The sequence below is a fragment of the Argiope bruennichi genome, chromosome 8 (genome assembly GCF_947563725.1).
Source record: "Argiope bruennichi chromosome 8, qqArgBrue1.1, whole genome shotgun sequence".
Lineage (NCBI taxonomy): Eukaryota > Metazoa > Arthropoda > Arachnida > Araneae > Araneidae > Argiope > Argiope bruennichi.
In genome coordinates, this window is record NC_079158.1 from 7,956,055 (window position 1) to 7,980,192 (window position 24,138).

The 24,138-nt window shown below is 29.8% G+C and overlaps 1 protein-coding gene across 1 annotated transcript in view; it reads left to right on the plus strand.

Annotated features, from left to right (window-relative positions):
• Positions 1-6,783: 6,783 nt before the first annotated feature.
• The window catches only part of LOC129981014 (GTP-binding protein Di-Ras2-like), a 134,171-nt gene continuing 116,816 nt past the window's right edge, over positions 6,784-24,138 (plus strand). The window contains exon 1 of the mRNA XM_056091610.1: positions 6,784-6,922. The gene's annotated coding sequence lies outside the window, so the exon portion shown is untranslated. The remainder of the gene's footprint in view (positions 6,923-24,138) is intronic.

Consider the following 24,138-nt stretch of genomic DNA (forward strand, 5'->3'; position numbering starts at 1 on the left):
ACTTATTTCTGCATTTAATTAATCATTAAACAAAATTTTAATCTTTAGTTTTGGACTGATATTTGCTCTCAGATGGATTGATCACTATTTGCAGAACAAGGCAGGTCAATTTTAATACATAAACGTGTCATCGGAATGGAACATACATAATTTTCACTTATCGAAATGTGTTTTTTGAATTTTATTTCTTACAATGATTCAGAGAATGAAGGAAAAATTATTCTTAAAATTTGGGATAATTGCAGGGATAATATGCATAAAACTGAAAACCAAAACATAGCTTTTCTAAAGAATAATTATATTATAAATAACAAGAATTTTATTTTAAAGTTTCGAGGTATTGAAACATTATTATGAAAATTTAATCAAAGTACAATTTTGAGAGCATGTATTTGAATATAATAAAACGCAATTCCTCACAGTAAATTTCACAGACCATTCAAAAACTTATTCTCTTAAAATTCGTATCGCTTTGGATATCTGATAAAAAAAATGCTCATTTTTGAGCCTCGAGTTACATAGAATTTCATTTCAACTCAATTATATATATATATATATATATATATATATATATATATATATATATATATATATATATATATATATATATATATATATATATATATATATATATATATATATATATTCTTTGAACTTTATTAAATAAAGGATATATTTCTTTTTCCATTTCAAACAGAGGAATATCAAAAATTAAATTTCGTTAAACCAGAGAAAAACTTTTATCCCATCTGATTTTAAAATGCTTTTGAAAAAGATGTTTTTCTTTTTTCTTTCGTTAAAAAGTTTTAGGCATAAATATGATTTTCTGCAAGTCTTCGAAAAGAATTTCTTTTCTCGCAGAACACGTTGAATTGTTTTAGAATAAACTTCTCTTTCCATTATATTTCCTCCAGTTCTGGAAAGGCCCAAAAAAGGCATTCCGACATGATTTCTTAAAATAAATATCTAATCTGACGGTGCTCATTTTGTGTGAATCCGTTCTGTTCTTATTTCCATAACTTGTTTCTGCTCAGAAATTGACGCGATACAAGTGTTTATTTGAGATAAAAAATCTCATTATATTTCTCAAAGAGTTGAAAATAAAAATGCACCGCATTTTGTAACTATGTTAAATACTATTGTTCTAGTAAATCGGCGCTGTGCCATTTCGTCTTTTTCAGAAAAGCGAATGGTGAACATTAGAAGAACCAGCAGGAGTGTCTTTAAGAAACTTTCTCGCATTCTCTCTAATAAAGGTGTTGATCTCTCATCTTTCGCAAAGAATTGGGCAAGAAAGGTCTTGCATGGCATTGATGTCACGAAATATTAGCCTTTGGCATAAAATTAACATTTTTTACCGAATCTGTCCTGTAATCCTTTGCGAATTTTTTTCAGTAGATTCCCTCAGAATAAATTTTGCTCAAAAATTGTTAGGATTCTATAAATGTGGTTGAAAGACCACATACCAAATTTCATCTGTCTATTTCAAAGAGTTATCGTTGTCTCAGACGAACGGACAGACATAAAGCCAAAATATGTTTTTTGAACTTAGTAAAGTGAAGAGTCGCCAAAATCTGGTTCAAATTTTTTGATGATAATAATACTTTCTCTATATTATACCAGATACCTCTATACCAGAAAGTAAACACAAGTAACTGTATGACCTTATCATTAACCTTGATGCAGCAGACTGCTTCTCAGAATGCAAATATTTATACTTAGGAATGCATATATGAGCTCTAAAGTCGCTTTGAACAAATAGAAGAAGAAACAATTCTACTTTATCACTTAGTGATTTATTGGGCAGATACATTAGAATTAAACCAATCGGAAAAGAATTCAATTTTTTATTAAATAAATGAATTTATGTACTTCAAGTCATTCAACGACTACCTCGAAGAACGATTACACATTGATAAACAAATTTTTTTTTCCCCAAAATTTCATAACTCTCTTGGTCTCATTGAGCAGCTTTTCTGATTAAAATGTCAGTATGTCAAGAATATTTTACTAAATAGGGTTAAATGAATCGGTTAACTATATAAAATTTCAACTTCGGAATTTTTTCAGAATTGTATATATTTTACTCAATCTTAGATGTAATTCCTTAAGTCTTTACGTTAATATATAATTCATCAAGTAAGGTAAGGTAATTTTTCATAATTTTTTCATTTTAGTTTATTAGGTAATTTTTTCTGCAAGAAATATCAGCCTTCATCTAACAATTTTGAGACTAACTATTGGACCACGATTAGAAAGGGCACTGGTATTTAAAATCTACAAATGATATACGCTTCATAGTGACAGAGAATAAAGCCTCGAATTCAATTGCATGCCAAGCATGTAACCTCAGTAAAGCAAATTAAAAAAAAAAATCTTCTAAATTCCAAACCCTGACAAACTGCCACAGAAAACATTTTTGATTGTAAGTTTCCTTTTTTTAAAAGATGAGAATGAATTCTTATTTTATTCATGCGAAAAATCAAATCTTACTCTTTCACAAAATATAACTGACAGTGACAAGAAAAATCATGCCTGCAATATCATTACGTACTAAGAATTTCTTAAAGAATTTGCTAATAAAAGATCCGAAAGTTTCGAAGTAATTTAATTTTTGATGGAGCCATAAAGACATGTTCCATATTTGCGAAATACCACCTCTTTAGACTTTTATCTTCTTCTGTGAAATCTTTTTTTCTGTTGTTAAGTGAAAAAAAAAAATTCCCTGTATAGATTTTTTTCCGCCTTATCACTGTCACTTCAAAACACATTTCTGGAATCCTTTATTTTCTTTTAAGAAACTTTCTTTTCTATGTTCTATTTCTTGTTTTGAAAGTAGAGTTTCTTCTTACTACCACAGTAACACTTTTTTTTATGTTTTTTTCATCTTCAGAAACGTATTATTCATGTCACGTTTCTTGAGATATATAACGTGATAACATATCTATTTCGAATGTATCTACCTTGGGAGTATTTTAACGCTCCCTGCTATACGCTTGCGACATGTAATGATAAAATATAAGTAAAGGAAGATATTTAAGCTCGGGACAGTCCGAATTTTTTTTCCAACTTCAGTAAAAAATAACTTATTTCTTATGATATTTTTTTCTTTTCTGCAAACAACAGAATTATGTAATATCCATAAAAGAAAATCCATTTTATCTTATAAAAATAGAAAGTTCCCATTTTCGTTTTTCTCTGCAATTTTTGAAATACCAAATGAAGTGTGTAGAGAATTAAGCAAAGTAATTTCTCTACGCATAATGCAGATATTTTTCTATGTAGAATATAAATCTTATTCAATTCCAGTAGGAAGTGGATAACATCTTTGGACACAGTTCCACTAGCATTTTAAGACTTCAATTTTAAAGAGAGACTTAGCTGCCATCTGATGACGTAACTCTGATGTCACTTGATCTATTTGTAAATAGAGAAATCCATGAATCCTATATGAATAATATGTAGCATCTTTTATTAGTCAATCCACCTGGAGGGGACAGTTTTTAAATGTAACAAAAAAACCTAAAAAAAAATTATTGCATAACTCCTCTAAATTCTCTTAGTCCAAAATTGCAATGGCCGTGTGTTTAATATTGGCATAAATCAACAGCAAATAAATTGGTAAAATTTTTCCAAATTAATTTATGGCAGAATCTATTGACATGTTTTTCAAATTTGTTTCCCAGGAAAATATTTCTTGCCATAAAAATTTGTGCGACTGTAAAAGGTAGTATTTGATTTACAAACAGACTGGAAAGATTTGCCGAACTTTCATATTTAGGCAATAGTAACGCCTAAAAAGCGAATTGTCTGCACAGATAGAAATATTGATATATGGAATTCATTGTTGTTAACATGGCTATTGCAAATAGATCTTTTTAACTCAAGTTTTCCGCATTATTCTTGTCGTGTAAATATCATCTGTGATCCCATAAAAAGGATTATTTGTCGCTGTTCTCACAGTCAGTTGAAGCTACAGCTGTTCTCAATAAGCCGAAAGTCATTGGAAAGAAAAATTTTAATATATTGAAAGGAATTTTAATTCGTCATTAGTTGATGTTATAAGGAATCAACTTATAAGGAACTAAAACCTTATCAACTTATAAGGAACTAAAAATAAACAATATTCGGTGCTGGTTTTTTTCACAATTCATTTGATACTGAAGAATTAAATATTTCCATATTGCGGTGACTATTCTTCTAAAATGATGCAGTTTTGTCCAAAAATAATTTTTTAAAAACATTTATAACATCTTAATAAAATGCATATCTATTGTTAAATTAAAAAATAAATTTCGAGTATTTTAGTTATTATAGAATCCTTTTATTAAAACTGCATCTTCATGTCATGAGATTATTCATAAATCGCACTGTAATATAAATCATACATAAAGCATTTTCCTCATTGTTTTATGATTGCTATCATTAAGTCTAAATACTGGAAAACATAAGAAATAATTGAAAAAATCTGGATCTGAATTCGAAAGGAATCGACGGGAGTGGCTTAAATTATATAAGCTAACAATAAGTTTTTTACTTAGATAATGAATATCAAAAGAAAAGTGTATTTAAGGAAAACATTTGTAACATTCACACTTCTATGGTATACTCTAACTGACCCAGTCGCCGTGACAGTAATATAAGGTCTATGTCTTATTGCCCCGGCACAGATCCTTTCTACATTAGAAATAGAACAAGAAACACACTTGTCATCAGCGCAGACTTCGCAGCTTTCCAGGAAAAGCCCGTTCGTCTATCCAGCAACCTTTCATATACATACTAATATTACTCTAGGGAAAGGTTGTCGAAAGAAAGTTTCATTTGTATTTTGTTTGGTGAAATATCACATTTTTGTAACTCAAACACAAGCTATTCACAAGAGAATATATTTACATTTCATCTTAATATTATACCTTTGTAATTCGGGATTATTTCCAAGTATAAATAATATAACATTTCGTATATTTAATAAACAGCACAACGTGTTTCGATGAATCTCTCTACTCTCTTCCGTGTTGTCTGATTCTGCGGCCTGATTGTCTGATTCAACTAAACTCTTATGATCTTTTTATCTTCATTCTTTGAAGCACCTGGTGCGAGTCCAGAAGCACTCGACGTTTCGTTTTTTCCGTTTCGCTATTGCTGAAGATAGGAGAAAAGTTCCTTCCCATTATGGTTTTTATAATCATGACTCGAAGCATCGCTCTATTCTTTTCAGTGTTTAAGTTTCCGAAACAAAAAAGTAACTTTCAACTTAAGCTTCGCTAAGAAAAAAAGGATTAGTAACTTTGAAAATACATTCGATATGATTATTTCAAAAATAGAAAATTCATCGAAATACTACATATTAATTAAACTTATGACACTGAATTGCTGAAAGTGTATATTAAAAAGTATGCATGCTATAAAAAGAAATTGCTCTGAGGAAAACACATTTTTTTATTGTAAATTTAAAATTGCGAAATAGATAAATAAATAAAAAAAACTTGGATTGAAGACTTGATAGAAATATATTATCTTTTGCGGAAATAGAATGTTACAAATTGTATTTAAAATTCATTTTCAAACACTAATGACAATGAATGAAACCATTGTGCGACAATTAAATTGACATCGTTAAGAAGATTATTTGATTTTTAAAATAATTATTGATCATATTCATTCAATAAGTATTTGAGAGCTTATTTGCGATAAACTAGCAAAGACGTTTAAATTCCGATAAATTTTGTTGTTTAATTCCAGATCTTCAAGAAAAGTAAATTCTGAAAGTTGAAGAAACGCACAGTTGACTTTCATGCCACTACTGCTTTACATTTAGGAGATTTTATGTGAAAAAGAGATCTGTATTATGTTATAGACTGAAGGCGACTTCTTTACTACCATGGAGAACCTATAAAAAAACCCCGTGTAACAAATTGGAGTTTAAATGATGTGTGTGTGTGTGTGTCAGCTCTCCAACAATAGGTACATTAAAGATGTAATTATTATTATGTATTTATTAGAATCTATTATTATTATAATTATATATTATTATCTTATATATTATTATCCATTATTTTTATAATTCTTTGTTAGATGCTGTAATTAGAAAATGCTTTTCGAAAAATATTTCGCAAGCTACAATCAGCATGAACTCAACTGAACGAATGGAATCAAATGTAGTTTGGCGAATTGGTGGAACGAAGCACGCTTCACATTTTTCTTCTAAACACGCTTTTTAGACACTCCCTTTCCCGTAGGAAAGTAGACATGATGAAAATAAGCATGCTTGCTTTACTAGAAAGATATGCCGTTTAACATCTTTTATTTTGTCCTCTTAATTTTTCTGAGCAGTGATTTGTTTACTGTCGTATTGCGTCACTTTTCTTCGGTTAAATGCACACAAAAAAGAATTTATTATAATTTTATTTCTCGTTATTTTTTTGTCTCCAAAGAATAAGCATAATGTATTTGAAATGTTATTGCAATGTGTTCGTTTTTCTAGATTATTATGCAATGGTTGTCCGAAACCAAACTTGTGAGTATCTGAAGCATGTTAGCAGAACAATCAAAGAGGGAAGAATCAAACGCAAATGCAACAATAATCTGGATGAAGGCTGAATTACAAATGCAATATTGCAAGTTCACAGGGCACTGCATTTGTGAAAGGGAAACATTCGCGAGCAGGCGAGAAGGCTCGGGGAAGAATGCTGGATTTCATCTGCTCCCGGACAAAGAGCGCAGGCGCAGTTCCTGCAAAATTCTTCGCAGCTTCGGCAGCTTGAAAACAGTTGAACAACGGAACTTGGTCGAAAGGTCCACAGAAAATTCCTGCGCACTTAGTTTGCCAGGGGTGGGAGACACCTGAACACGCTACACGCAGGAATCATTTTCAAAAGGTCTCTGAAGGAGGACGAATTGTTTCTTTCATCTCTGCAAAAAGGTAAGAAGTTTGCTTCTAGTGTAATAGTATTTTGCTATGACGTGGATGTAAAAGGTTTCAATTTTTTTTTTTTCAATTCAGGTATTTTCCATTAAAAATATTTGACCGAATTACCGAAAAATTATTTCAGCGAAATAATTAATAAATAGTTTCTGCTTTATTGATAACGTTATTTGTTCATAATATTATTTGTAAATCAACAGTTAAATTATATTTATATTTTGTCTAGCCATTTAATGTTATAGGAAAAATTGTCGAGCGAATCATCTTTTAAATATGTATACTATTAGTTAAAAAAAATATTTCTTGATTAATTATATTTATCTTATTTTTATAACGTCTTTCATCATAATTGTCTTTTGCGAAATAAAATAAAAAAAATCGTTGTATCAAGTACAATGTAGAAAACTGATCGGCATAATGCATTTTTAATTTTGTGCTTTTATTTTGAGCAAGTTCAAGATTAAATGTTTATTTTCATTTTAGAAATATTTTAAATTTAAGCAGTCCTAAAATTCCATGAATACTATAAATTATTTTGCCCAAACTTTTAATAAAACATATTATTCACATGAAATAAAACATTTTAATTCCACAAGTTTATTTTAGAATAAGTTTCCAAATAACCTCCAATGGAATTTCAATATTTTGTAAAACATATCTCAGACAAAATTTGAAGCAATGGAAGAAATTTTCAGTGACTGAAATATTTCATTACTTCAGTGACTTCACAGATTATTAATCAGCTCTTTATTTCTTAAAATTGAATTATTTCAAATTTTTATCTTACAGTTTACAAAAAATATCTTACAGTATTTTTTCAATGGAAATTTGTTGGAATGGAAGTCTCAGCAATTATTTTCAATAAATAGAAAATTCTTTTTTGATGAAAGCTTAAAAATGAATGTAAGTTTTCAAAAATGTTTAATTGAATCTCTAAAAAAAGCTTATCTTAGCTTTGGATTGTATGTAGGAGGGCCGGGCTTATTCCAAATCTGTCGTTGTGAGTTAAGCATTCTCATGATTTAGTTATTCGGAGAAATTGTGCCGGATGAAGTGACGTTCTCGCCATTTGAATACAGCTTAAGTGCATCTCAAGACTCCAGTGTTTATTTATTAGATTTCTGATCTCTATTTAATAGCAATCGCTTCAAGCAGGGGTTGGTATAATTCCATTTATTTTGCCATCTGAATTTACAATACGCTAGATTCATTTTCTGTAACTCTTTTCCACGATATTTTTGTTCTTTTGAAATTGCAATTCAGATTTCTTTGCTGAAACGCCGATATTTTTTTATACTGGTTGAAAAGGTACTGGTAAATTTTTGGTTAAGGTTTTGCTTGTTATTTTATTTGTTAATAATATTTTACATATATTCAGGAAATGTATGTAGTGAAAAAAATTAATTATTCTACTCAAAGACTTTTTAAACCAATATTTAGCTAAAGCATTTTAATTTTTTTAGTTGGCGGATTCATTAAACTTTTATGGCTAAAATTCTATAGCTATTATGTATCATTATGATTTTAAAGTATAAGAAAAATGATAGCTCTGACCTCACCTGAAAATAATATTTCTGATTGCAGTTCTAATTTTCATTCCAAATTTAGAGAGTTTTTATTGTTTGTAAAACTTTTTGTCATTAGTAAATCTATAACATTTTTGAAATGTTAAAAGGTTTAAATATCATATGCCATAAACAATTTCATTTTCGCAGTGTCTGAAAGTATTTTACGTTGTAAATATAAAAGCATATTGCATGTACATTAATATATTAGATTATATTATTATTTATAACGATCATATACAAGTGTTTTTGTATATATTGGTGTATGAAATATATATTATTCTTTCGAATATTTGAATGAATAGATAGGTATAGATATATCTCAACTGTCTCCGCTGAAGTCATATGAAATACTCTGCGCGTTAGTTTTGTCCAGTTTGCGTTCATAAGTGCAACTTGTCCATGGGTCCGGGGATTTTTTCATGCATAGACTCTTGGGTATAAATAAACAAGTGTATTGCAGATAGCATTATTGTGTGATTTTTTTAGTGTGTTAACCCATATCGGACCGCTGTCCTATTTATAGGAGAGTTTAATTAAATGTGAATAAAATAAAAAAAAATAAAAATATGCGTAAAAATTTCTTTTGTTATTATAAATAGACTGAATTTAATAAATTAGTGGAAGAGATGGAATTTAAAAATAATTAATTAAAAAAAGTTGCTTTAAATTCACTACTAAGAGAATGTCAAAGTTTTTCCCATTCAATAAGAAGGGTGAAATTATTATATTTCTTAAACATATATAGTTTTTTAGTATATCATTAGCATTGTTCGAAGTATCAAAAATATTCATGAAAAAAATAAATATTACAGGTATTGGACATGCATTTTCCAGCTATCCTATAAATAGGACAAAGGTCCGATACCCATCTTTTCTTCAAATTTTCCATACTTCTAGATCGCATTTCTTGAATTCAGAGAATGATGTATCATTTTATCGTTTCAAGCTAGGCGACAGGGAGCAACAAAATGTTGGAGCATTCTCGAATATTCCTTGTTATCAGTCCCCTTTGTCAATCAAATATTTTTGTGTATGCTATTGCACAGATGCTTGTGAAACTTGCTTTTTTTTGTGTTTTCTTTCTTTCCGTTAGTTCAGTTGCTGTTTTATTTTGTAGTTTCGAGTTTGTATGACCATTTTTGTAGTTATAAAATAGTCAAGAAATTTTTAAGAGCAGAGGAAGATCGGATGATCATGAAATGATAATTATTTCGCCGAATGCGCTCAATGACGAAGAAGAAAGAGACGATTCTTTCACGAATTGTAATATTGTTGAAACGTGGTGACACTGAAATTGGAGATACTGCTGGAACTATAGAGGTTTTGTCAAATATCTGTGAAGAAATCAGATTTGACACAAGACCACCTAAATGGAAAAAAATGTGAACCGTAATTTTCGCTTTCACTACGTTTTTTTCTTCTCAAGATCATCAACACATTACAGATATGATATTAAGAATAACCCTCGTTAAACTTTTTCACATGATGGCTAATGATATATCGCATACAGATACAGAGACTAATCGATATGCAGCGTAGAAGAAAGATCATTCTTTTGAAGTCAATAAAAGCGACATCGAAAAGTTTATAGGCAATCTTTTTTAAAGTGGTTGCCACATTTTATCATATGAAATTTTTTTTGGGAATATTTTCAGAAAATACAACAATTGATGAAAGAATGTTAGGCTATTTTGTTGTCCATGAAAATTTTGTAAGCTGTACATGAGAAATAAACTTGGGAAATTTGGATACAAGTTATGATGTTGAAAACTTATAATGGATCTCACTTCATTATTATTCTTTATCAAGGTGCTCAAGAAAAGGTTATGGAGCTACTTTTTCAACGTGTTGCGGAATCTTTGTTCACAGTCCAAAGTTTCACAGGATATATGCATGGATAGCCTTTTTACTTCACATGGGTAACAACATTTCTCAGGTCAGTAACAATAAGTTATGCTGGTGAAACAATTCCGGTAAACAACATTATACAAAGAAGTATGCTGCAGAATAATAAAAAAATCTTCGTCTCGTAAATTGTGAGTTTTTATTAGTAAAAAACTTAAATGGTCGTCAAAGAGTTAAAATCTGACTGGGGAAAGAACTTATTAAAATTTGAAAAATGTATAGTGCTAGACTATGAAGATATTATTTTCCGCATTTCGGTTTATAAAAAGACAGAAAAAGACAGTCCATCTCATCCCTTCGGTTCATCAAGTGATTAATGCGGCACTCGGAAGGTTCACAGATCTTAGCATGGGATCTAAGGTACGCTCAAAATCATTAGATTCAGTAGGAGAATGAGATTGGATGTATTTTTTCAACGGTGCATTGGTAGAGTATTCTTATAACTTTACCAGGCTATTTAGACATTGGAAGTATGCGTGTCAAATGAATTCCAATTCATTATTTGTAATATTTTTATTCATCCTTACGCTTATAGAAAAGATAAAAGTGTGTATGTGTGTGAATGTGTTGGTGTTCTATAGGCTAGCCCGTTTGACCTAAAATTACCAATCTTGGTGTATATATATACTTTGGAGCGTTTGAATGTGTGCATCTACGTGGTCTTTTTGAAATTTTAATAAATTATATCATGCGAAATATTGGCGTTTTTTCGCAATAACTTCCGGAAATATTAAAATGGAAAAAAGATTTTTACATTTTAAAATCCCCCCCCCCCAAAAATATCCTTCCAATGATAATATCAATTTTTAAAATATAAATTAAGTTTTAAACAACTTTAAAAGATATTTTAAGCATATTTTCAACAATGTTTAGATTTTATACATGATTAATTCTTTTTCTATAAATCAGCATTTAAAAAAATTATGTAGTGTTATATGGACTTTTATTAATTTGCAAGTAATTGATTCTGCTAATTAATTCTCCTTTACATACAGATATTGATAATATTAACTTATAATTTTGAATCGTTTTCTTTGAAAATCATAGCCTTTGTGAAGGCAAACTTCCAATCAGATTAAACTTCAGCCATCGCGTTATTGCATCTTTATTATCGCATCGCATCTTCATTGCCATTTTAATGAATACCTACTTATTCATAGCAAACTTGTTAAAAAGAAGTATAAAGGTGATTACAAGAGTCCCTTTCTAGCTTTGGACATTTGCATCTCCGTCGATCACGCTCTCTTTTTAATATGCTGAAAACATTTTAATTATCCGATATAATATAAATAATAATGCAGTCCGATGAAACATGTATGATATTTAATCGGAATGCATTATTATTTGGCTTCTCTTCGAGTCGTTGCGCAACATGCAGCTGTCTCTGTGACTCATTTAGTCAAAATGAATCTGTTAAGACATTTCAATCCTTTCTGGATAGATTTCATAAAACTTCATACCGCACTGATACTAATTCGTCTCATTAAAATCGAAAGGGTTAACACACATTTCGTAGTAAATATGGAATTCATTTTTCAGTTGGTGAACTATCATACATTATTAATGGTTAGTTCCTCAATTAATAGACAAAAGATGTTTTTGTAAAATTAGAAATCCTCGTTCATCATTTTCTTTGAAAAAGAATGTTTAATGGAATCAATGAGAATTCGTTCTACTACCAACCAAATCAAATCGGTGAGCAATTTAGGAAAAAAAATTTTTTTTTGGTTGATAGTGTGCAAAATGTTTTGAAAGCGGTATGCTTCAAACCAACCATTCGAGTGTTAAAAATTGTATTCATCTGTTAGTCAATTTGAAAAAAATATATTACAATAATTAAAATAATAAATTGTGATAGACTTTAAAATGAAAATCACGAGATGCTGATAATAATGAAAGAAATTATAAACAAACTGATATTTTTCCCCCGAGACCAGAATAATGAGAATAAATTGAAGTCAGGAACAATGAGCAGATTAAATAAGGCAAGTAATTTTTGAAAATGTTTCATTTCCTTTAAAGGACTTACAGAGGAAAAAAATAGTACAAATTCAAAATATTATTTGCAATTAATACAATTATTTAATTGATTTTCTTCCAGGTTTAAATCTTTATCAGAATTTTCTTGATTTCTTCATATGCAAACAATTAAATTTCTGTTCGTTTTACATTTCATCCTTTCTTTTGTATAAATTAGAGATTAATTCAGCTTTTTTATATTAAGGTAAAAAACTTTTATCAAAATTACCTATCACCAAATGATCAAATGTCTTGTTTTTAAAGAAATTTCTGCCGTTTTTTTTCCCACGTAACTCTAAAATATTCTGCATTCGGAAAATTTGAAAATTAATTATTTTATAGGTATCTTTATCAGGATATTATTTAAGATGTTTCCAATTAAAATGAATAAATGCCTGATGAATGGATTTCTGTAAAACATTCTAGTTAAAAATAATAAAAGCGCTCTTTCCTTACGGGTAATTATTTTTTTTTATTTGAATTCTTGAATTTAAGTCTATTTCAAGGTCGCCTTGAAAAAGCGATGCTTTTTGATTAGTGAATGAATGAAATTGAAATAGTGCATTATTGATGCGGCAGTTGAAATGCTCCGAAATGACATAAAATAATGGGATTCCAATCTATAACTGGCCAGTTCTCAGACGCAAAGGGAAGAAAAATTTTATTTAAAAAAATAAACGTGTTTGGATTGCTTTATTAAATATTACTTTTTAGAAGTACGAGACTCTTTATAACTTCATTAAGAGGTAGACGAAAATAATAGGCGAGTTTCAGGCACGTTATTTAATTATTTTATAAGTTTCACTTTTCACAAGACAAAACAAAAACAAAACATGAAATGACACGACACCCACTTAGAATGCAATCTAATAATGATCCCCAAGAAGGATCATGGGAAATATACCTTGATGTTAATAAGGTAAAGCGATCTGTTTTATTAAAAGGTAAGGCAGTAGAGATATGTAACTGCTACAGCTTTCTTTAAATAAAAATTTAGATTTCATGATTTTTTAAAACCACGCTCATTGAATCAAACGACATAAGAAATAATTCTTTATTTCGTTTAGAGTACTTCTCCAATAGTATGTAGATTCTGACTCTAACGGTTTTCAAATTAGATAATGAATTACAATAAGAAAGGATATCCTGTATTTTTTCTTAGTTCAAATATTTCATTTATAGTTTTCTAAACTTTTAATACGTTCGTGTAGTAATGAGCTTACAAAATGCCTTATTGTTTTCTGGTGTTAATAATCAATAGCATGAAATAAGTTCGCATTTTCAAGAGATTTCGTAGCATTTTTTTTTCTTTTAAACACGTCACAGAAAAAAAAAGTTATTTTTATCGATATTGATGAAATAAATATTTTTTGCATAATGCAGAATTTCTTCTTATTTTGTATATACAACTCGTTTTAATTGTATATTTAAAATAATTTTTAAATCGAAAAATCAATCCTCTGGTGTATTCAATGTATCGATTTCCTCAGCGTTTATTTATAGGAAAATTTACTAAATTCCTCATCAGTGTTTTCCTTCTCCATTCTCGAGGGAAATCGCAAAATCATTACTTCACTGTATATTACTCAGGGGAGGGGGTAGAGAAACATGATTGACTCCCTCAAACTCAACCATTTTACCAATTTCTCCCATTTTTCTTTCTTTTTTTTTCTTCTTTCCATTTTCAGCTTGATAGTTTCTTTTGTCTGCTCCCTTCCCTGGAACCTCAAAAGCTCTACTTCACTGTTCATATTTTATGGTGGAAGGGGGGGGGAGGACACGTTTGGTCCAGTTATTTTACAGATTTTGTCAATTGTTTTTCATTTCCCTTTCCTTTCCAACCACAGTTTCCGAAAGCTTATGACGTCATTAACGTTCACCTTCTACTTTCTATTTTCAGAATGTAGCCTTAACACAGCAAAAACTAAGAGATTTCTTCAATTAAATTCGCTACTTCCCGAAGTTAAACAGTCAATATCCTCTATATTTATTTTGCAGGTATAGTTAAAAATAGCACTATCTTTTGATATTATATTCATCATATTTGTTGATACGATTAAATTAATCTATTAAGGGAACTGGGAAGGTTTATACCATAAAAAAAAATCGATTTTTGAATTTTTGCTTTAAAAAATAGAGGATAATTCGCTGAATCCAGCAATATATGATATGTATAGTTTTGTAATTTTGTAAGTCTTGAAATTAAAATTTTAAAAGGTAAACAAAGGTGTCACACCCCTTTTTTAAAGGGACATAGATTTAAAGAAAAGCATATTTTCGCTTTTGTCTTTTATTTTGTATTTTTCATAATTTTTTAATTTCTGGAAAGGATATAAACAACTCACCAAATAACTTTAATTTTTACAAGCTGTGTGAACTTTTTTTTTTTTCACTTCGTGCTTATTTGTTTACTGTGCTATTCGTGATATTTTGTCATCAATTTGTTACGAATTTGGTGATCTTGCTTTAAAAATCTTATTGCATTTTGTTGTTAAAGGCTTTTAACTATTCTGGAATTAAGTTATACGTAACGATGCCGAGCAAAAAACAGTTTGGTAAAAGAAAATCTCGCCCTAATCAGTTTTCTGCTGTGAGTCTGACATCGAAATGTGCTGACAGTGAAAAACTGAATGCAGGGGCATCGAAAAGAAAATTGGAGTGCGCTGATCTATTTTCCGAGAAAGAAGTAGATAACATTAATTATACAAGCGATAAGGAAACCACAAATATTATCATAGATTTGAGAATATTAAAGACTCTTCTAAATACATTTTCATTATGTAAGCATTGTGGCAATTCTGATTGTTTTGACGTTTTAGAAGAAACAAACAGTCACAAGGGAATCGCTGCAACTTTATTATATATTTGCAAATCTTGTGGTTATAGTGGGTAGTAATACTAGATTTTTTTATTGTTGTTTTCGTTTCTATTGATTATCATCAGAAAAATAAAATGATAAAAAAGTAAAAAATAGCCAAAACGCCCAATACATTCCAAAATATATAACTTAAGACACTAAAAACTTAAAAACATTAAATAATTTATGACCATAAAACACTTAAAGCCCTGAAACTGTAAAAGAAATCAAAGAAAAATTTTAAATAAAATTTCAGCATCAGACTCCCAAAGGTGAGAACAACTACAGCAACCGATTTCAGTGTCTCAAAATTCTACAGAATATCCATAGTGTGTCAATGAGTGATACCATTCAGTTTTAATAAGCCGGACTTTCAAACATGTATTTTGATCAGCTGGCCTTCAGTAATCTTGTTTTTTTCCGTATGAATTGTCATGTCTTTACAGTGATGTTTCTTAATCTACCTATTGTGGAAGCTGAAAGACTTCATTCTTAAAGGGCAGGTTACTTTATTTTTCCATGTTACTAGGAATTGCAATACCGGTATACCGGGATACCGAATACCGGTATTTTGAGCCATTTGTACAATTTTGTAATACCGGTATTCACAAGTTTAATACCGGTTTTTCGGTATTTACTAGGAATTTTTAAAATTGTCTCCACTATATGTTCAGGGATAGCCAACATAGCAAAATAATATACGTTTTTGTTTTTATGTCTCTCTAACTGGGTGAAATTATTTAGCAAATTAATGGCTTAATTAATTGCTTAAATCTAAATTAGCGAAACATGGATTATCCCTGAAAGAAGATATTGTATCCATAACAACTAATGGAGCAACAGTTATGAAAAAAGTTTGAAAGTTGATTGGTGCAAATCAGCAATTGTGCTATGCTCATGGAATTCAATTAAGAGTAATAGATGTATTATACCAAAAAAATAAAGAACAGAAGAATCCAAAATACTGTGGATATAGAAACTTCGAATTCCGACATTGAAGAGAGTAAGAGTGAGAGTGATATTGACAATGAAGATATTATAAATGTAATTGTTGAAGAAGATATTGTTAATGAGGAGGAAATATTAACCCATCAAGAATTGCTTCCTATAATTTATAAAGTTCGAAAAATTGTTAAGATATTTAAACGTTCCCCTACAAAAAATGCCATATTATAAAAATATATACTAACTGAAAATAAAACAGAATACATGTTAATAATAGATTCTAAGACACATTGGAACAGTTTACTCCTAATGATGGAACAATTTTTGAAATTTAGAAATCCAATCCAAAAGGCAATAATCGACTTAAACCTGTAAATTAATTTTTCAGATAGTGAATTTGACTTAATATTCAGAATTATCATCTCTACTTCCAATAAAACTGACTATAGAGGCATTATGTCGGAGAGATTTTAATTTATTAACAGCTAATGCAACAATAAATTTCATGTTGCCGTCATGAAAGAACAGCACACATCACTATATGAAGAACTATATATTACATTGAAAAATTGCACAGAAGAAAGGTATATCGAAATAGAAAATATCTTATGGTATTTACATAATTATAATGATTTTAAAAAGGAAAATGAAAAAGACGAAAAGAAAATAATCAATTCACATCTGATTAAGTTTATAGTAAATTTTCTTAAAATTTTTTACTCACAAACCTATCCACATTCAGAAGAATTCGGTTCAGTTATCGAAGATTATGATGACACTAATGCCGATAGTGAAAAGGAATTGTCACTTGAACAAAAATTACAATTAGCGATTAATAAAAAAAAATCAAGGAACCAAAATACAATACAGAAATCAGCTATATCCAAAATCATCCGACGAGAAATCGATTTATTTAAGATGAGGGATTTAGAGGTAAATATTTGGAAAAAGTATATCGCGCACTGCTAACAGTATCGCCAACTAGCGTAGATGCCGAAAGAGCGTTTTGCACAACTGATAATTTTTTACATAAAATTACTTTTCAGGCTTAATGACCGTACAATCGATGCATTATGTTTTTTAAGATCACATTTCAAAAATTTGTTATAGTATCACAGACTGAATAGTGATATTTACATTCTTTTTTTCTTTTTTTTTGTGATTTAAATATATAAGTTGTTTCTTTACTTTTTTGTGATTCTTTATATACTGTTATAATTTATAAGTTACATATTATTTTTTGTGATATTTACACTCTCTTAAAACTGGCAAATAAAAAAACAAAGAAACACCTGTGTTTTCTTTCTTTTTCTAAAATTTCTAATACCGGTATTAAAACCGGTATCCCGGTATTAAGATCTAAAAAATTCCGAATACCGGTATTGAAATTTTGGTCCAGTATTGCAATCCCTACATGTTACAGATAACTTGAAATGGGTATATAGAGTTTAAAAGTTTAATCGAATGTTTCATTTTACATTGAAAAATTACGAAGACTGTAAGCAATTAATATTTGCGTGTACCTACTTAAGTATTTAGTGCTTGCTTGTGAGCAATTTAAATTTCATTTTACAAACAAAGGCGGCATATAAAATTTGTTTGGTTCAAAAGTCAGGGAAAGTTTAATAAATATCCTTTTCTTATTTCCTCTGTTTATCTTGGAATATACAATATTCCTGGAGCAATAAGTTTTCTAAGATAAGACAAGACTTTCCGTAATTGTTCTGTATTTCTGCTTATGCACTATTAAATCATCAGCCTACTTTCTGTAATTTAACGAAATAAGCGCAGAAAAGAATTTTTTTAAATGAATTAAGCTGTGACAGGTAATATTTTAGTTTCAAATTCTATTGAAACAATATTGTGAAAGCGTTTTGAATTCTAAAATAACTAAATGTCACATCAAACAAGATCTCCCTCTTTAAGTAAAGGTTTTGAAAGTTCAATAAAAAAAGAATTCATTAAAATATCATCACTGAGTTTTTCATTATCTGATGAATGGTAACTTCTTTATAATATGATCGAGTTGGAATCAGTGATGTCAAGTGATTTTCTTCATGTTTCGGATAGCAGGAATCTTTATCCAGAATGTTTCATCTACAACGTGTGAAATTTTAATTGCATAACGTTAAGTTAAAGTCAGCTCCACAACATACGAAGGTTGACTGCAGGAATGGAGAGAGAGTCTTGATGGCTGTTCCCTTTAAGGGTGCTCTGCGCATGTGGATCTTACACACCGTAAATCCATCAGAATCAAATGGCCTCTTGTTTGTGTGAATTAAAGGCTTGGAAATCAAGCGCATGCTCTGCTTCCATACTCGTCACTACACCAAAAGGTCAGATTCCATTTGTTTCTTTTGTAATTTTAATCCTTCCCAGAGGGTACCGCAAACATACGAACGAAAAGCATGGGCATGATAACGGGTTCTTGCTTTTCCTGATGGTGATTGAGTTGGCTGAGTTTCTGATGATGGGGACTATCTTTCATGGTCGCTGTTGAAGGCCATTAAATAACAAGACATTGCTGTCATCATGCTGTCACGACGATCTGGCCATCTAGTACATTCGGACGCTACTGTAGGGCATGGTTGATAACATATTTTTTGTGGTTATAACTTTAAAATGAAACATAATCTTATGCAATCAGCAAATATTCTCCCTCAATTTTGCTAGAACCGATTATCTGTATTTCCAGAGCTCAATGGCGATAGAGGACAAATCTTCTTTATAAATGAAAGCACATATTCACTTATCTTTTATGCATGTAAATTTTTATTTGTGACACGTCATTGTCAATGAAATCTGCACGTTAATCGTTATGGAAATTTTAGGCTCTGAGAGTTGGATTGTACTTTCGAGTAATATTCAAAATCTCGTGTTTTCATTTTTATGATAAGAGCAATAAATATTTTTTTTTCTATGATCAGAAAACAACTCGAAATCAAGATGCATTGCATTAAAGATATGCAACACTTACTCCTCCTTCGATCTGTCTTCCACATCTTCGTGTATACACTCTAAAGATATTCTAAATTGGTTCCAATTTCTTTCTAGATTGTTCGATCTTCTAATTATTTAATTTATAATAATTTGATTTTCGAATTAGCAGGTCATTTATTTTTTCAATTATGATATTATTTATTTATATCAGAAGAAAACGTGGGGTCACTCTTTCTTACTGTTTGTCTTCATTTAGGAAAATATTCAAGCATCTGAGGAAAATATTCATTATCACTTTGAATTGAGATAGTTAAATCCACGCAATAGTTTCTAGAGATATTGCAAAGTATTTATTTCCTGCTATTAAAAAAATTGCAGTTATTTAGAATTAGCTATCATGTGATTAAAATGCTTGCTTTTGGTTAGAATTTAAGCATCTGTATATTTCTTGCAATGATATTTAGAAGGTTGAAGAGAAGAAACGCTTGCAGTCGCACAAAGTTCAATCTTGCCACTATGCATTTCAGTATTTAAAAAAGGAACGGCGTAGGAAAGTTCCAAAACAGTGTGCAGAATAAAATAGGTGAATTATTCCTAGTAAAAGAATATTCCAATCTTCGATGTATTATAGTTTAATCCTTATTTGCCGATTTTAAGTACTTTAGAAATTCATCAAAGACTGAAAGCTATCAACTTTTTGATATGCGAAAAATATGTAGTTCTAAGATAAAAAGCAAAAGGTGATTTTGATACGTGTGCATCTTTTTCGTCTTCTAAAGTCATGAGAGGTGTGTTATCAAATTTTCTTTTAATCATAAATGCCTTCCCGAATTTAGAATAGTGATACCTGAATTAACATTCAATGCCACTTGTTTTTTTATGTATTTTACATTGTCGAAGTCATTTAGTGATTAATGTGATTCTGTATGCTGCCACATCATTCCCCATGATCATCAAGGATGGGCCGCACATCTACGGAATCAAACTTCGCCAGTGACTGAAGATAGTTTTGAAGAATTAAACCTTTCTAGAGCCGTGGGAAGTATGCTTCCCACCAAATTTATCAATCTTTGTATGAAATGATGTAGGTTGGCCTCAGTTCTGACAACTTTTTTTAGAAAGACAGAAACTTAGATGATTCAGTTCTTTATCTCACACAAAATGACGTGTCTTGATTTGTTACTTATTTATTAATTAACCAAATTAATTAATTAATCAAATTAAATTTATCTAATAAGCTAAATGAATCCCTTTAGTTTTAAGCCTAAAAATATTTTAACATAATATGACTAAAAAAAATGGCCCTTTAAAGGGTTAAATATAAAAAAAACCCTTTATATAAATTCCCGAAATAATTCAACATGTTCATCACACACATATTGTGTGAATGGACACTAACAATTGTACCGACTATTACATTCAAGTGTTGTGTGTGGCCATAAAAGAATTAACAAACGGAATAATTCAACCAAACAATAAGAATGCATTTTATGTGTTTGCATTTCTGAAGCAATAGAATGAATGAACTCACGTTCTTTAGATAAAATTTTGTTGACCTTCAGTAAATTCCTTGTCCCATTTGCTTCCTTATGGAGCTCTGCTCCAATTGATGAGCATTTTAACATAATTTCTCGATTAATATCCCAGCACAAGATTCTGTGTATCAAATTTTATTATATGTATATTCTCACTATGAGAAGAAAAAAAATCAGACATTGCATCTGCAAAAAAAGTTGTAGTAATTGGCAATTATCACAAAGAAACATCTCATCCTAAACCTTTTTAGCTTTTCGCAATATATGCCTTTTTCGTAGCATATTTCCATCTGTTGGCAGAGTGGGAAAGTGACTTTCATGCTACTATAAGTTTAGGGAATTGTAATCTGAGGTATGGAGAAGTTCATTTCTAAAATTTTCTGTTTAAACAATTTTGTAAAATCCTTATAATTTTCGTTTTTTATTGTTGAATCCATAAATCATCTTTCAGTAAAGTTGCCTTTAGGAAAGCAATCTTTTTCATTGTTTGGATAATGTCATTGAACCTTCCGACAATTCTCCATTTTTCTTCTTTATGTTGCATCCGTTACTCAATGCAACCCCCTGCCAGTAATGCTCCTGCCTATACCATTTAGCACTTGAAATACCCCTCATATGGGCGTAGTATTCAACATAAGAGCTTCCGTTACCATTGCTTTTCCTTTTCCGCGTTCCCTCCTTTCCATTACTGGTGCCGCTGCTCAACAACCAAATGCAATGGAGCATTCAAAGGGAGGAAAGCGGAAATGTTAAAGAAACTCCCAGATTGCAGTCTAATTGCAAAAATGCAGTGTAGGCTGTAATAAAACAAAGCTGATTCATATTGAAGCGTTGTTGCTTTTTGACATTAATTGTTTGATTAAAGTTTTTGATAAAACAATTAATCTCAAACCTATTTTAATTTTCTTTCTAATGCAGATCTTTATAAACATTCATATATTTAAATTTTCACTTCTTAAATTTGCACAAGTTCGTGTACGACCAAATGATAGGAAAAGAAACCTCCCACTTTTTCATATTATTGCTTATAGTTACGAGCATGTATTTTGATGATAATCATTTGCATTATATCGTTTTTCATCCCATGAAAAAACAACAACAACAATCTTTCCTTTCCATGGCTTGTATTATTATTTCATTTTATTTTTGTTGTAAATTGCAGATTGTGTTTAAGATCTATATTCAGTAAAATAATCTACATATCTCATGGCAAATACCAGAATGGGTAATGCTTAAGAAGACAGAGACGGCAGTGATAAGTTTAAAGTAAAATCTTGGGAATTGTATAAAATGAAGTAGATATATTCGTTGATTTTCTCGGTTTAATGCGATTTCAAAAACTAAACGAACTATCCTATAAAATCAATTATATAAATCCCGATTTCCTTGCTTGATCCCTTAAGAAGTTACCATTAGAGAAGTATATTTTAAACGGATTCAGTTTTCTAATGTAGCAGCTGCCTCCATTTTCAAAGATAAGAGATTAAGTTTCCTCTTTATTGCTAATAATAATTCATATGTTGGATACTTTTTATTTCTTAATAAGGAAAAGGGGATGATTATAGGAGTACTTTAATAAAAAATCTCTAAATATTTTTAAAGCAACTATAATTACTTTAAAACAAACATGCGCTTGTTACATATATACATTTGTTAGCTCTATGCATATGGGTAAGGATTAATTCTGATATTCTCTTTCCGAATTAACTTTTAATGTAAAAAAATATATATTCTTACATTTTATAAACTTTGTGAAAGTAAAGATCTTTATAAACAAATGCTGATAAAATTAAGAAAAAAACTACATTCTCATAATTTGAACTGAATACTTTGCTCCTATTTAACAAGCATTTTACAATAAGAAATAATCCATTTATTCTTTACTTGAGAACATTTCCTGCTGCTTAAAAACTTTTGAATAGAAAAATTTTCTTCAAAATCATAGCAGTTATTTTGAAATTAAAATTGATAAAGTTCATTTCTTCACTTTAAAGTTCAATTCTTTCGGAAAGTTTTCTTTTTAATGAATAAAAACTTTTGCTGGAAAGCTTAATCTTCCTCTTTTAGTAACAGAACTAAAATGATTTAGAAAGGAATCAATGTTTTCTTTCTTGCTTTTACTTAAATCGGCGTAAACGTCAATATTTCTTGGGAGAACGTTTTCTATTTACAGAATTTCTTATACTTCAAGAATAATGCTAAGAAACTACATTTTTTTAAAAAAGGAAAGAAAAAATGCATGTTCAGTTCTGAAAAAATGATTTGGAGTAGTTTGAAATGTGCAAGCTGATAAGAACTTCAAATACTGAAAAAAATCAGAAAATGGTTTAAAAGTTTTTGTCAGTAAGTAAATATATTTAAATGACAATGTAGGGAAAGTTTTGTTTTTCTTTCAACATTCTTAAATTTCAACTGTCAAGATGTAATATTAAGTAACGTCGGAAGTTCCTAGATTTTGACAGTTAATTGACGGTTAATAGTTAATTTCCACGATATATTTTATTCCGCAGATAATAAATCTGATTCCTCGGATGAGCGAAATTCATTGAATTGACATTACATGTCATTTTTTGTATTGATTTTTCTGTTTTCTTTATTAATCCTCAGCTTAAACAATTCTTATGACTTTGTTTCATGATAATTGTTAATTTTCTCTATTATTTGTGAAGTTTAATCGTTGAAAAGAATATATTTGAATGGATCGAAACACGGATAATATAGATATTGAATAAAACTAAAGGAACTGATTGAAATATATATGAATGCGACATAACAAGAAATCTTGTGAAAACATTATGAAAAAAAAAGTCTTCATTTTCAAGAATCGTCTCTAATCCCCAAAAATATGAATGGAAATGGAATGAGTGCATCGAGTTTGTTCTAAATATGCTTTAAATACACTATAATTTACATATCGGGAGATTAAGTGAATCTTACAATGTATTTTTTTATTATCATACTGTATGAGTTACAGTAAAATATGGCACTGTGGATATGTCTTCTTGAAAACAGTAGCGAATCTGAATAAATGCGTTGATTTAATCTCTCAAAAGCTCTTTGTTAATGATTCGCTTGGATCATCTCCTACGTATTAAGCAATCTACCAGATGAAATCAAAATATTATATATATTACGAACAAAGAATGAAGTCCAAGCTTCGCTGTGGCAATCAGAAGTGAAAGTTTCTATGGGCTCTTTCTGTCGCAGCCGATGGTCTTGAACAGAGTGATGCAACCAACCTGAAAACTTATGAGCAGAGTAGCGACATCTGCAGCATTATAATTTCTATGTGAGCATTATGAGGTGTTTATGAATTCTTGTTGTAGCTTTCATAGCATGGAATTTTTAAAATTTTCTTTTATACGAAGTATTGTATTCATCAAAAAATTCAAACTCGAGATTTTGATGAATCTTCGTTTTATATCTCTCTGATCTAGAGAAACA